Here is an 11,612-nt window from a genome sequence, read left to right on the forward strand (position 1 = left end):
TACACAATGAATAGTTGATTGAATTTGCCCCCTCATCAAGGTAACTGATGCTACTCATGATAAGATGCAACTTCTGGATGTCAAAAATAAATACTAACCATTTTGAGAAACAAAACCATATGCATATGTTTTACTCTTCAGAATAAAGTCCCCCCAGTTGAATATATTCTGTTTCTGTTGTCTTCTATTCCATTCTATTCTGTTCCTCCTTAGAAGATATTCAGAGAACTGTTCTGTGAGGTCACCCTGAGAAAGTCTTGAGCCGAGGACTGGGTCTGTTTAGCGTCAAGCACTGACCAGCTAGCCAAACAGCTTTGATTTGTGAAGTAAATGTCTGAAGGGAATTTACATGAGAGCTCCAAAGCCTCTAGCACAAATGAATCACCCAGGGACTGTTAGTGCTGAGACGACCAGAATGGAACCTACCTATCAGCTCAAATCCTTCTCCTTATTTGAGTCTCAAAGGAAAAACCTATTTTCACTTGAAGGCTGTTTGCAGGCAGGTTCGTGCTCATTCCTTGTGCCCAAAGAGCTCTCTCGGGAGGAGATCCGTCCTCGGCCCGGTGGGGGGGTCCGTGCTGTTGTCCCCACAGCCACCCGATCTGTCTTTCTCAGGCCTTTTAAGGAAACACGCTGGGCCTCTGGCTGTGTTTCAGCTGCTGCGTTCCGTTTGCGCACGGAAGCCATTGCCTGCCACTTGGCAGGGAGAGAGCGCGTCTGCCAGCGTGGCAGAGGGGGGCGCTAAACATAGCCGGGCGGTTCAACAGGCTTTGCTGCAGCAGCTTGTTTTCATCTGCTGTGAAAATGCAGGGCCCAGGGGCTGGGTCCCATCGGGACCCTGGAATTCCCTTGTTTGGCAGAACTTGTTACTGGAACCCCATGCCAAGTTAATCTTTGGTTTTCAGAGAGGGGCTCCACAGCATGGAGCTCTGTGGGCCACTCCCTCTTGGAATGGCCCTGGTAGTGAGGCATATGCCTTCTTGGACCCCTGGGTCTCCACCTTTACTGCCACAGCCTTTCAAAGTGGACAGAAAGAAACAGTGCTGAGGAAATGTGTCATAGCCTGAGCAGCCACAGGGACTGTGTCACAGGCCACCCTCAGCCCCAGGGCCCTGGGTCTGTTTGGAGCCTGTGTAGTAGTACTCTTGGCTTAGCTGAGGTTGCAGATGCAAATGCCTTCAAGGCCTGGAGCAGGCTTCATAGATGAGTAAGGCCACAGGAAAGACTGCTGGGGCTTGAGGCATACGGGGCGGAAGTCTACTTACAGGCATGCAGTTTTTAATACCACGGCCAAATAAATTTCCTTTAGGCAAATCTAGCTCTTGGACCACCAGTGTCCATCTCTGGTCATGGGCACTGAGTTAAAATTCGCTGTTGCTCTGTTTGGTTTCTTATAAATAACTGTGCAAAGATTTGCACTTTGGCCTGTAAATAGAGTCCCCTAGACCTCAGGATCATTGACATGGCCCCAATGGAGGATAGAACAGGTGAAAATTCTGGAAGTCTTATTGTAAACATGTGCCTGACCGTGGAGTCACTGAAGTTGTTTGAAGATTTGCTATGCTCAGTAATGCTGTTTTCATAAAGAATAAACAGAGTTCATTGTGCAATATGTGTCCGGGATGTGCTGAGCATTCAGGGCCACAGGAAAGAGGAGACCAACCTACAGTAGTTGGTCATTAATGCACCAAGTGCCGAAGACAAGTGTTTTCATAAATAAAGTGCCAGGAGAAGGAAACTTCTGGAAGTGAAGCTATGGGCTGGTCTTGGGGATTTGGCCTCTCCTGATCATCATTGTATCTGGTAGTTATAAAATCCAAGCAGACCTGAGAACAGTCATGTCAGAGCAGGTGGGGGTATGTGTGAGCTCTAATGTCTAACAACTATCTGGTGTAAGTTAACACCCAGGGCTGTGTGGGCATGTTCGGGTTAGGGTTTGGGTTAGGGTCAGGGTCAGGGTCAGGGTCAGGGTCAGGGTTCGGGTTAGGGTAGGAGCTGTGGGCTGTGCATTGCTCTGCCAGGCTCTGTGTCAACAGGGATGGATATGGTGGAGTCTTTGTCTGTCTGTTTGGTTGGGGGAAACAGACATGTATGTAACAGTTGCAGGGAAATATGGAAGAGCTTTGATAAAGACTCACACATGATTAGAAGTCCCTCTGGGACCCAGGCCTTGTGAAAGGCAGTAGGGACGAGGAGATGAAAAATCATGCTTGAAGGCTTTGGAGAGAGGGTTAGGGCTAGGGAGAGAGGGTTATGGTTCAGAGAGGGGAGGTGCTCAGGGGACATAGATTTGTTATCACTGGATCTTCCTGAGGTGGTGGTGATGAGGCTGTCCTGGGGGCCGGGGAGCAGGTCTTGAAGGGCCCTGCCTGCCTGACAAAGAGGTTCTGTTTAATACAGTGCAGGTGGAGGGATGGTGACTGAAACTTTAAGTGGGCCAATATACTCCAGGGCTGCAGGACAATTTACTCCCCACTCTCCGTTGCCATGAACTGTTTGATTTCTGCAAAGTGGAGAGGGGCGGCAGGAGGGGACGCCGTTAACAGTCAGGCTAGAGATGGTAAGACCCTAATCAGGGCTGCACCACTGGGGGAAGGAGCAGACGGACAGAAGAGATGCAGAGGCAGAAAAAGAGGACTTGGAGGCTGGTGAGGACAGGGGTAGGCTGACGATGGCTTCCGGCTGTCAGGGTTGTAGAGCTGGGTGTGTGGGGGCACTGATTCCTTGAGACTGGGAACACGTGGTGAGCAGGGAATGCTCAGGAACGTTTTGAGTTTCTTCTGCGCATAAGCTAATCAGCAGGCAGTTAGAGGAGGGAAGTCCGTTGGGCACTCGATTTGGGAGGAATGACTGAAGCCTTGCAAGCAAATGCTATTGCCTGGAGAGACTGTGCAGGGAGCAGAGAGCATGGCTGGCACTGGGGAGCATAGGACAGACCGGGGGCACAACCTTCATGGGGGATGCCAGGCATCAGAGGGGGAAGCAGGGGGCGAGGAGGGCTGATTCTGGGGATGAGGGCTGGGGAAGGGAAGAGAATTTCAGGGAGAAGAGAGCCGGCAGAGTCCAGGGCTAAGCTGCCACTTACTAGATAGATGGTGATGGGGTTTCTTTTCACTGACTGTGGCTCTGCAGCATCATGTTAATGCGGATCTTTCACTGCTGTGCGTGCACCACAGTAAAACCTGCACAGTTTTGGGACACTTACCTTGTTTTGAGGTTTTCACTCTCCTAAGTCGTGCAGTGACCAGAAACCTTGTGTGTAGTTGTTAGCATGGTATCTTTTTGTTGCTACAGCACGAATGGTAAGTGGGGTGGTTGGTCTCTGCGTCGTCACATTGCCGCTGCAGAAGTGGCCCTGATTTATACTCCCACTTACGGTCTTTGAAATGTCACATCTGAGAAGGGTATGTTCACTTTATTAAATTTTTGCTAATTTGATATATGAGAACTTATGTTGCATTATTTTAATTTTTAAAAAGTATTAGTGAGGCTGAAATTTTAAACAAACCGAATTTATTCTAAACAGTTGTGAAACGTCTAACGTTAACATATACGATGGCTTTTCCAGGCCAGAGACGTGCTCCGTGCCCGGGATGCGTCACATCTAATCCTCCTGGTGCTGACGGCAGCTCTTCATTTTGCAGGCAGAGCAACAGAGGCTGAGAGTCTCTGTAACCGCCCCGAGTCACATGACTGCTAAGTGGACAAACTGACTTTGGAATTCAACACTGAATGTCTGTGTTGCCAGCTTTTGGCCTATTTATTGTTCTGTTTTAAAGGTTTCTTTACTAACTGAATGGCTTTCACACATATTACACATTATTAAAATACTATCTTTCTTTTATTTATGTGGCTTTAAATTTTTATTAACTCATATAGATTGTTTTTTCCCCCTACAAACTTCATCTCTGCTTCCATGCTTATAATTGCTATCTCGACTTCCAAATTTAAAACTGTTTAGTGGATGTTGTCTGGGCATCTGCCCAGGCCTTGGGCCCCTTCTCTGACCACTGCCCCATGGTCCCAAACCCCTGGGATCAGAAGTCTTGTCTTAAGGAATAGCAGCAAAGGGCAAAATGCCCTGGTCAGCTGTTAATCACTAGAAGTTTGAATTATTGTATTAGGCAGTCAGGGGCTTAAGAGCAGCTGACTCAGAGGTCTCAGGCTGTGGCTCAGATGCCATGGGTACCACCACAAACTGAAAGGGAGAGGTGGCTTGCTGAGGTTCTGGTGCCAGGAAATCCCCAGGTGTCGTGAATGAGGCCTCAGCCTCCTCATCATCTCAGGTCATCCTAGGTAGGGCCCAGGAGCCAAGCGGCTGACCTCAGCTCTAAGTGGTCTGCCAGTGGAGAAAAAGAGAGGCTCCCCAAATGGGGGCCCAGCAGGAGTAGCACCATGTTCCCACTCTGTATGTGTCCCCAGCCTTGTGCCCTCCTGGCAGGATGCCCTGGTCGGCGCATTTCCTGCCTCCTTGGTGCGGGGCGTGAGAGCAATGGCCCTGCGGCCACCTCTATCTTGTTTCTTGATTGCAACGCCCCAGACGTTAGGTCTCTTTTCCTCTTGTTAGGGTCTAGTGAAGTGCCTGATTTGGTTGAAACATGCAGGGGCTGGGAGGACTGAGTCAGTTGCCCATGAGGGCCACAAGCGCCAGAAGCCACAGCCTGGCTGGTGGGGGGCCGGCCTGAGACCCTGCTTGCTGGGAAGGTTTCCCATTGTCTCTGCCCAGAGCCCCCTCCCACACGCTTTCTCTGTCTCATAATTAGACTCTGTTCCCCATTCTCCCCTCTTTTCCAAATCTTTTCAGTCTGTCTTCTGAATCACCTCTGTTACCAGCAAATTCCCTTTATCTTCAATGAAGTTTCAGAATGATTTTTTCCCTCTTTGCTTACTTGAAGGCTGCTTTCTGCTGCAGAGGCTGCCCTCCTCCCCAGACCTCTAGGGGCTTTGCTTTGAATCTTGGCTACACCAGCACCAGCAGGATGGGGTCACCATCTTTGCTCCGAGCCACCACCTCCCAGAGCCATTACTGTGCTCCCACCAACGTCATGGAACCGCTCCCTTCCATTTGATTGCTGTCACCTGCCCACCTCCTTGCTGGTCCCCTCACTGCCAAGTCCTCCACCCCAGTGACTGGCCATCCTTGGAGATGGCAGTGTTGACCCCCCAGGCATGCCCCAGTAGCCTTCCTGCAGGCAAATCTCCATCTCCATTACTGGTTCCGGGAACCTGGCCCATAGCAGTCAGAAAGCACCCAATGGCAGGTGCCAGGAAGGAGATCTGGGGAGCAGGTGTCCGGAGGGGACTTTTCCAGTGAAATGCTCTATAGGTAATGCATTGCCCCCCCCCCCATGAGCCCATACATTTTGTGTAAAATAATAAAAAAGGGACTCTGTGAAACTGATCAATTCAGAATTGGCGTGGAACTGGACCAAGTCACACTGCACCGGTGGGAGGAGGTCAAGGCTGGTGGCCCGTGGGGGTGTCAACAGACATTTGGTTTCAGTATTTTCACATATAACTTTTATTCTTTATTATTCCATGCCTCAGGAGCAAGGCTTCGGAGTGGCTCACCTGTGTGTCCCTTGCACGTCCCTTGCACAGCTGTAGAACCTCTTGCTCAATCCCCAGTGAGTCAATGAGTGAACGCTGGCTGCTAGGTGGCAGAGGATATGGAGACGTCACTAGGGACACTTGGGGCTCTGCGCCAGAGTCCTGCGGAGGGCAAACTTGCCTCAACTACAAAGGCTGCCAGCTTCCAAGTCTTTGCTTGGGCAGGAAGCCCAGTATTTGATTTGATGCCAACTTGAAGACGTTGCCTGGTCTCCCCTCTGAACTGGAGGCTGAAGGCGCCGTGTACGCCATTCAGAGGATCCTCTTCCTCTTTGCCAAACAAAGCCATTAGCATTGGCCTCTTGTTTCATTACCTCTTGCCATTCTTTTCAGCTTTATTCCATAATCATTAGTCTCTAAATTTGTTTTGTTTTATTCCACTTGAATCATTTTTAAAACTTCATTTTTATAACTGTTCAATCCTTTAAAATGACATCTGGGTTGTTCATAACCTCAGTTTATGCTACTCCAAGTTTGCTTTTCTAAACTTAAAAGCTTTTTAGGTCGTTTATTTATTTTTTTCATTTCTTTGAAAATTAACTTTGTAAACTTCAGGCCTGTATCTTATAATTTATTTTTACTGCTATTAGCTTATTTTCTTTAAAGACTTTTTAGTTTATCGTAAGACAGGCCCACGGAGCTAGCACATGGGGACTGGCTGCGTGGCCCCTGCACGTCTCTTTGGTCCAGCACAGCCGGCCCTTTCCAGGCCCTCCATGGCCGTGGTGGAGCTGGGAGCTGCTGGCGACAGTCCCTGACTGGAAGGAGTCACAGCAGAGTTCCTGGGCTTTGGAGCCCATCCACATGCCCTTGAGCATAAGTGCTATTCTTTAGAAAATAGCTTCTGTTATGGCAGTGAGCATGAGGGGGCCATGCCATGAACCAGTCACAGACCAGATGCTCCCCAGCCCACCTGCCCTGGGGTCAGGGATGCCCAGCATCCCTGCATTTGGTAGAGGATCTGGGCTGGCTCAGGCAGGGGCTGCAGACCCAGGAACTTGGCACAAGCAAATAAATGGCCCTCCTCTTCCATCACCATGCCACCACTTTTTAGCCTACACCTGTGACAGGGGAGAAGAAAAATGGGGCATGATGCATAGACATCTCTGTATATGTGTTGGTGCCATGTGGCAGTGGGTTGAGACAGTGTAAGCCCATAATGGGGGTACGCTGAGGGACAGCAGAGAAGGGAAAGCCTCCTGAGGGCAGAACTATGAGTGATCATCTTGTCCACATAGCAGGAAGTAACCGTAACAGGGCGAAAAATGACAATGAGCGGAACCATGTCCTTCTCACAGTCACTGCCTTCGTGGCAGCCAGAAGTGAAGAAACGGAACGAGATGAGGATCACACTGATTCATGGACACGAGAGCCAGGGACCCAAATGAGCAGGACCGGAGCATTAGAGACAAGGACGGTTGGGGCAAACGGCCGGTCCTTCTGAGATGAGCCCAGATGCTGAGACTCTCCGCATCCTGTCTGAAAGCCCGCCCGAAGACCCCCGCTGCAGGGGCCTCCTGGTCTGCAGGTGGGTGAGCTGCCTCCCTGGGGGCTTCGCCGGCTTCTTCCCTCTGATGACCAATGACTGCAAAACCAAGTGGCCCTGGAGCTTGTGACACAGCCCGAGTAGGGCCTCCAGGAGAGGAACCCCGCCTCATCAAGGCCAGTGTGGCCGTTGCCGCTGTGGTGTTGTTTACTTGCCCGCAAAGTATGACCAGCCCTGGTCTCCATGGACCAACCAACAGCTCCATGGGGGTGGACAACACTATAGCCATTCCCCCATGAGGGAACAGTGGCTTGCCCTGCCTGGAACAGCCTCTTATGCTGAATTCGGTTTTGCTTTTGCTGGTTGCCATGCTCTGCCAGAGCCACCATCCATGGACGTACTGAAGTCCTTACTCACAGGCTGCCGTGCAGCACGGCTTCTGCAGGGAGTCACTGTACAGGAAATAAGCTTCCCTGGCTTTCTCATGTATCCCACAGCCCCAAATCAACTGGCCTTATAGAAGAAATGGTGAATCAGTTAGGATGGGCTAGGTTATGGTGAAGTAATAAACAAGCTCAAACGCAGTAATGCTTGATTTCTCACTCACATTTCAGGCCCAGCCCAGGCTGACAGCACCTTCCTCATGACAAATGCTTCCACAGCTACCAACCTGGGGGGCAGAAGATAAGGCGATTCACACCCTGGCATGAGTCATCGCTTCCCTTCTATGTCATTGGTCAAGCAAGGCACAAGGCCAAAGCTAACTGCCAGGGGATGAGGAAGGACCTTCCAGCTGGGTTGCTGGGAAGAGAGGAGAGCCAGAATGTGCGATCATCCCAGGGACCAGCGTAGGTGGCTCACGGAGAACCCAGACCCGTGCCAGCCAGGGTGTAATGCCTTGAGGTTTTGTGGTGGCGTTCTACATGCTGTGCCGTATGCTCTTAGCCAGAGACCAACATGTGGTGTGTTTCTTCCACAACTACTGTATGTGGGTTTCAGAACAATGAGGCGGAGGAGATGTGCAATTTCCCACAAGCATCCCTGGTAACCTGACTGGGTTTCTTCCCTCGCATTGCCACAGTGCTGGCATCTTCTGGGTTAGCATTACTCTAGGCATGTCTGCCTCTTCCAGTCTTACAACAAAGTTCCATCCACTCAGTCAGAAATAATGCTGCTACTTGGCCAGTCAAGGTTCTTCACGCTCCTGAGCTAACCAATGAAGAAGTGGATTATAGTGCCTGCATGACTGATCCTGAGCCTCAGGATAAATAATCCATTTGCTGCAAACTGGGTGGAGGGGAGCATGGTTGCGGCCCGTTGGACTCCCCGCTGGGCCTCCTAGGACCGCTGAGCACACCGATCGAGGTCACCTGAGAACAAGTGCAGCTGCTTGGAGGGGGGGCCGCCAAGCGCTCCTACTCCTTAGCCACGAAGGCCAAGGCTCCTCCTTGGTTGAGAACCTCAACTAACTCAGTCATCTTTTGTCACAAGCGCACGATGTTAATGCAATGCCAACACTAGGGAAACTGTGTGTCTGGGAGGATTTCTGGGAACCCTCCTCAGTACTTCCTGCGCAGTGTTTCTGTAAAACAAAACTACTCTAAAAATTGAAATTGACTAATAAAAAAACCCCAAAAAACAAAAACTAAACGATGTCCTAATGGGAAAACATTAATTGGGTGTGTGTCCCTTGGAGAATGCCCCGTAAAGGGTAAGTGAACGCCGGGTGGCAGAAAGGTTTGCTACAGTGGAAAGATGACATGTTTTGGCCGCCCAACCTCCTCTGCTCTTCCGAACAGCACGCCTCTCCTTTGGTGCTAGAATAGCACATCTGGTGGCCACCTCCCTGCAAAGTAGCCAAAGGAGCAAGAGCTTCCCCAGTCCCGGTGTAGCCGGGGATGGCCGCGGGGGTCACTAAGGCCGATCGCAACCCACGGTGGAGTCGCCCTCTCTAATCCCGTAGGTTAGGTGCGGCCGTGCGACTTGCTTTGGCCAGTGGCGGTGTTTGTGGAACTGGCAAAGCACACTTTGGGGTAGAAGTTTGAGGATGGCTTGTGGCACACCCTCCCTTCCCGGCCTCTGTAGTTGAGGAAGCAAACGACAATCCAGGCCTCCATAAGCCTAGATCCTGAGGACTGGGGTCAGCAGAGCTCCCTAGGGGGACACGTGGCACAAGCAACAAGTATGGCAGTTGTAGTGAACTTGCTGTGCGGAAGCATCGGCTGCTACTAGACCCCAAAGGAGAACGTCTTTGAGTGATAACGTGAGATTGAAAGGCGACCTTAGGGCATCAAGTTAGGGGCGGAGTCATCACTCCCGTGGTGCATTCAAATACGTGCAAGTGTATATATTTAAAAGCAGGAGGAGGACTCACCACAGCAGAGCCTGCAGCTATGGGGAAGGCAAATGAGTTTTTTTGTTTCTTCCTTGCATGTTTCCGTTGCCAGATTCTATTTTATTTTGTTTCATATTTTGTTTACCATGACTTTTGTTGCATTTATTTTGATTTTTAAAAACATTGCATTAAAATATGATTTATCTTGATTGCTGAGGTCTGGTGCCTTCCTGCAATTTGTGACGGAGGTGAGTGACGGGCCTGCCTCACCCTGGGCCCGCCCTGCCTCTGCCCATCCCCGCTGTCCCCTCACAGCCGGTACCTCTCCAGGGAAGCAGAGCCCAGGATTGCTTCGCTTACTGTTGTGTGAACCCCACCTGGCACAGCCCCCGGCCTACTGCAGGAACTCAGTGAATCTTTGTGACAGATGAACATGTAATTCTGTAACAATAATAAGAGTAAAGCCCAGTGTTCACAGGGCAGAGGTGAAGGGGGTGATGGGGGCAGGGTGAGTGCCGAACCCCCACGTTCTCTTGGTCCTCTCTGGCTGTGCTCACCTAGACCTCCCCCCGGGTGGAAGCATCTCACCCTTCCTGGGCCAGGTCTGACCTTGGCTCATCACCAGACGGTCCTGAGTTACTCTCTGTCTGATGTCCAGTTCCTGCTTCCCCAGCCTCTGTGGGATCCACGTGGCATGACCGAACCCCTCCCCGCTCCCCTGCCTGACCCTGCCGTTCAGCCTGAGTCCTGAGCTCAGCCCCAAGCCCCGTCTCCCGGCTGAGGCCTTGATCCCTGCCTGCCTCCTGCTCCGCTGGACCTTGGCTCCTGGGCCCCTGCCCCCGTCTGCAGATCACCCGAGCCCGAGGATGACTCCTCCTGTTGGGCTCTTCCACGGGCGGCCTCCTCCGCTTGCACATGTCTGACTGTGCTTCTCCCGTCTGGACACAGGGCGTGGGTCCCGCTGACTTCTTCCAGCTGTGTCTGGCGGCTCCCTAACTCCACGGCCTGCATGGCTAATTTCCCAATTTCCAGGTTGCCTTTTGCCTGCGTCCTCTTGATAGCAACCACAAAGGGAAACAACAGTGGTGCTGGCTCAGGAGGGCATTTTCAGTAGTAGGGAAGAAGGTGGTCAGAGGTGGGTTTAGAGGTCGTGGCTAGCTTGTCATGCTGGAGTGTCCAAGGTCAGAGGGAGAAGGCAGGGGTTTCGGAGAAGGACGGATGCGGTGTGAGACTCAGCTCGGGCACCAAACGTCCGTGTGGCACCAACAGTGCTTCCGCACAGTTGGCTCACCTGCAGAAGAGATTCGTTGAGCTAATGTATGTGGAATGTTCTTCACAAACAGTGTAGTTCAATACAATTTTTTAATTTAAATCTTTAGTGATTATTTGCTTTTGCTATTATAGAACACTGTTTTTCCTCATTTTCAAAAGGTATTATAAGTGTTACCATGAAAGCTGGAAGCTACTTATCATTTCTATTATTTCATATCTTAGTTCAGAGTGAAATGGCCTCACTAGACTAAAGTACTTCATAAGTTTGGGAACTTTACTGTTGTAAATACAACAGAGTGCCCATGCATTATAGAAGGTTTATTTTAAGTAAAAGTATATCTGTGGGGGGTTGTGATATAATTTAGACTGAATGCTCCCACACCATGACAAACGTTGAGCTTGAGATCAAAGGCGAGCTCAGCCACCTGTGGAAGCTGGTCTTGTGTGAATTAGTCATGATTCGTCTCAAGGAAAACATCTGTTGCTGTGCTAGTCATGGAGAATCCTACGGTGTGGTCTGGCCTTGGAGTCGGGAATTTCATATCCATTATTTCACTTACTCTCTCAACAGTTTTATGAAGAAGGTACAGTGGTGGAGAAGGTACATGATGAAGGGATGTGTCGGTGAAGAAGGCCCAGTGAACCCATTTCATAGATGGGGAAACTCAGCGCTGAGACTCGGATGGCCAGGCCAAGGTCACACCCTTGATGAGTGAGAAGTGCTTTGCCTATGATCACATTCCACACTTCACACACTTCATATACCTCCAAATAGCTGCTCTGTGCATTCAGGTGAGAAGTGGAGAAAATGCACCTCTGTTCTCTATGTTGGTCATCTCTTTGGTTATTGAATGACACCAAGTAGCAGGTGACTGTTCACGTGTGACAATGTCCTTTCAGTGTGATTGG

The 11,612-nt window shown here is 50.5% G+C and overlaps 1 long non-coding RNA gene across 1 annotated transcript; it reads left to right on the top strand.

Annotated features, from left to right (window-relative positions):
* The first annotated feature begins 310 nt into the window (after positions 1 to 310).
* LOC130684215 (uncharacterized) lies at positions 311 to 3,844 on the top strand. Its single transcript, XR_008998402.1, has 2 exons — positions 311 to 1,803; positions 3,645 to 3,844. It is a non-coding gene; the product is annotated as an uncharacterized LOC130684215 (long non-coding RNA).
* Positions 3,845 to 11,612: the final 7,768 nt, after the last annotated feature.

The sequence above is a fragment of the Manis pentadactyla genome, chromosome 6 (assembly GCF_030020395.1).
Source record: "Manis pentadactyla isolate mManPen7 chromosome 6, mManPen7.hap1, whole genome shotgun sequence".
Taxonomy (NCBI): Eukaryota; Metazoa; Chordata; class Mammalia; order Pholidota; family Manidae; genus Manis; species Manis pentadactyla.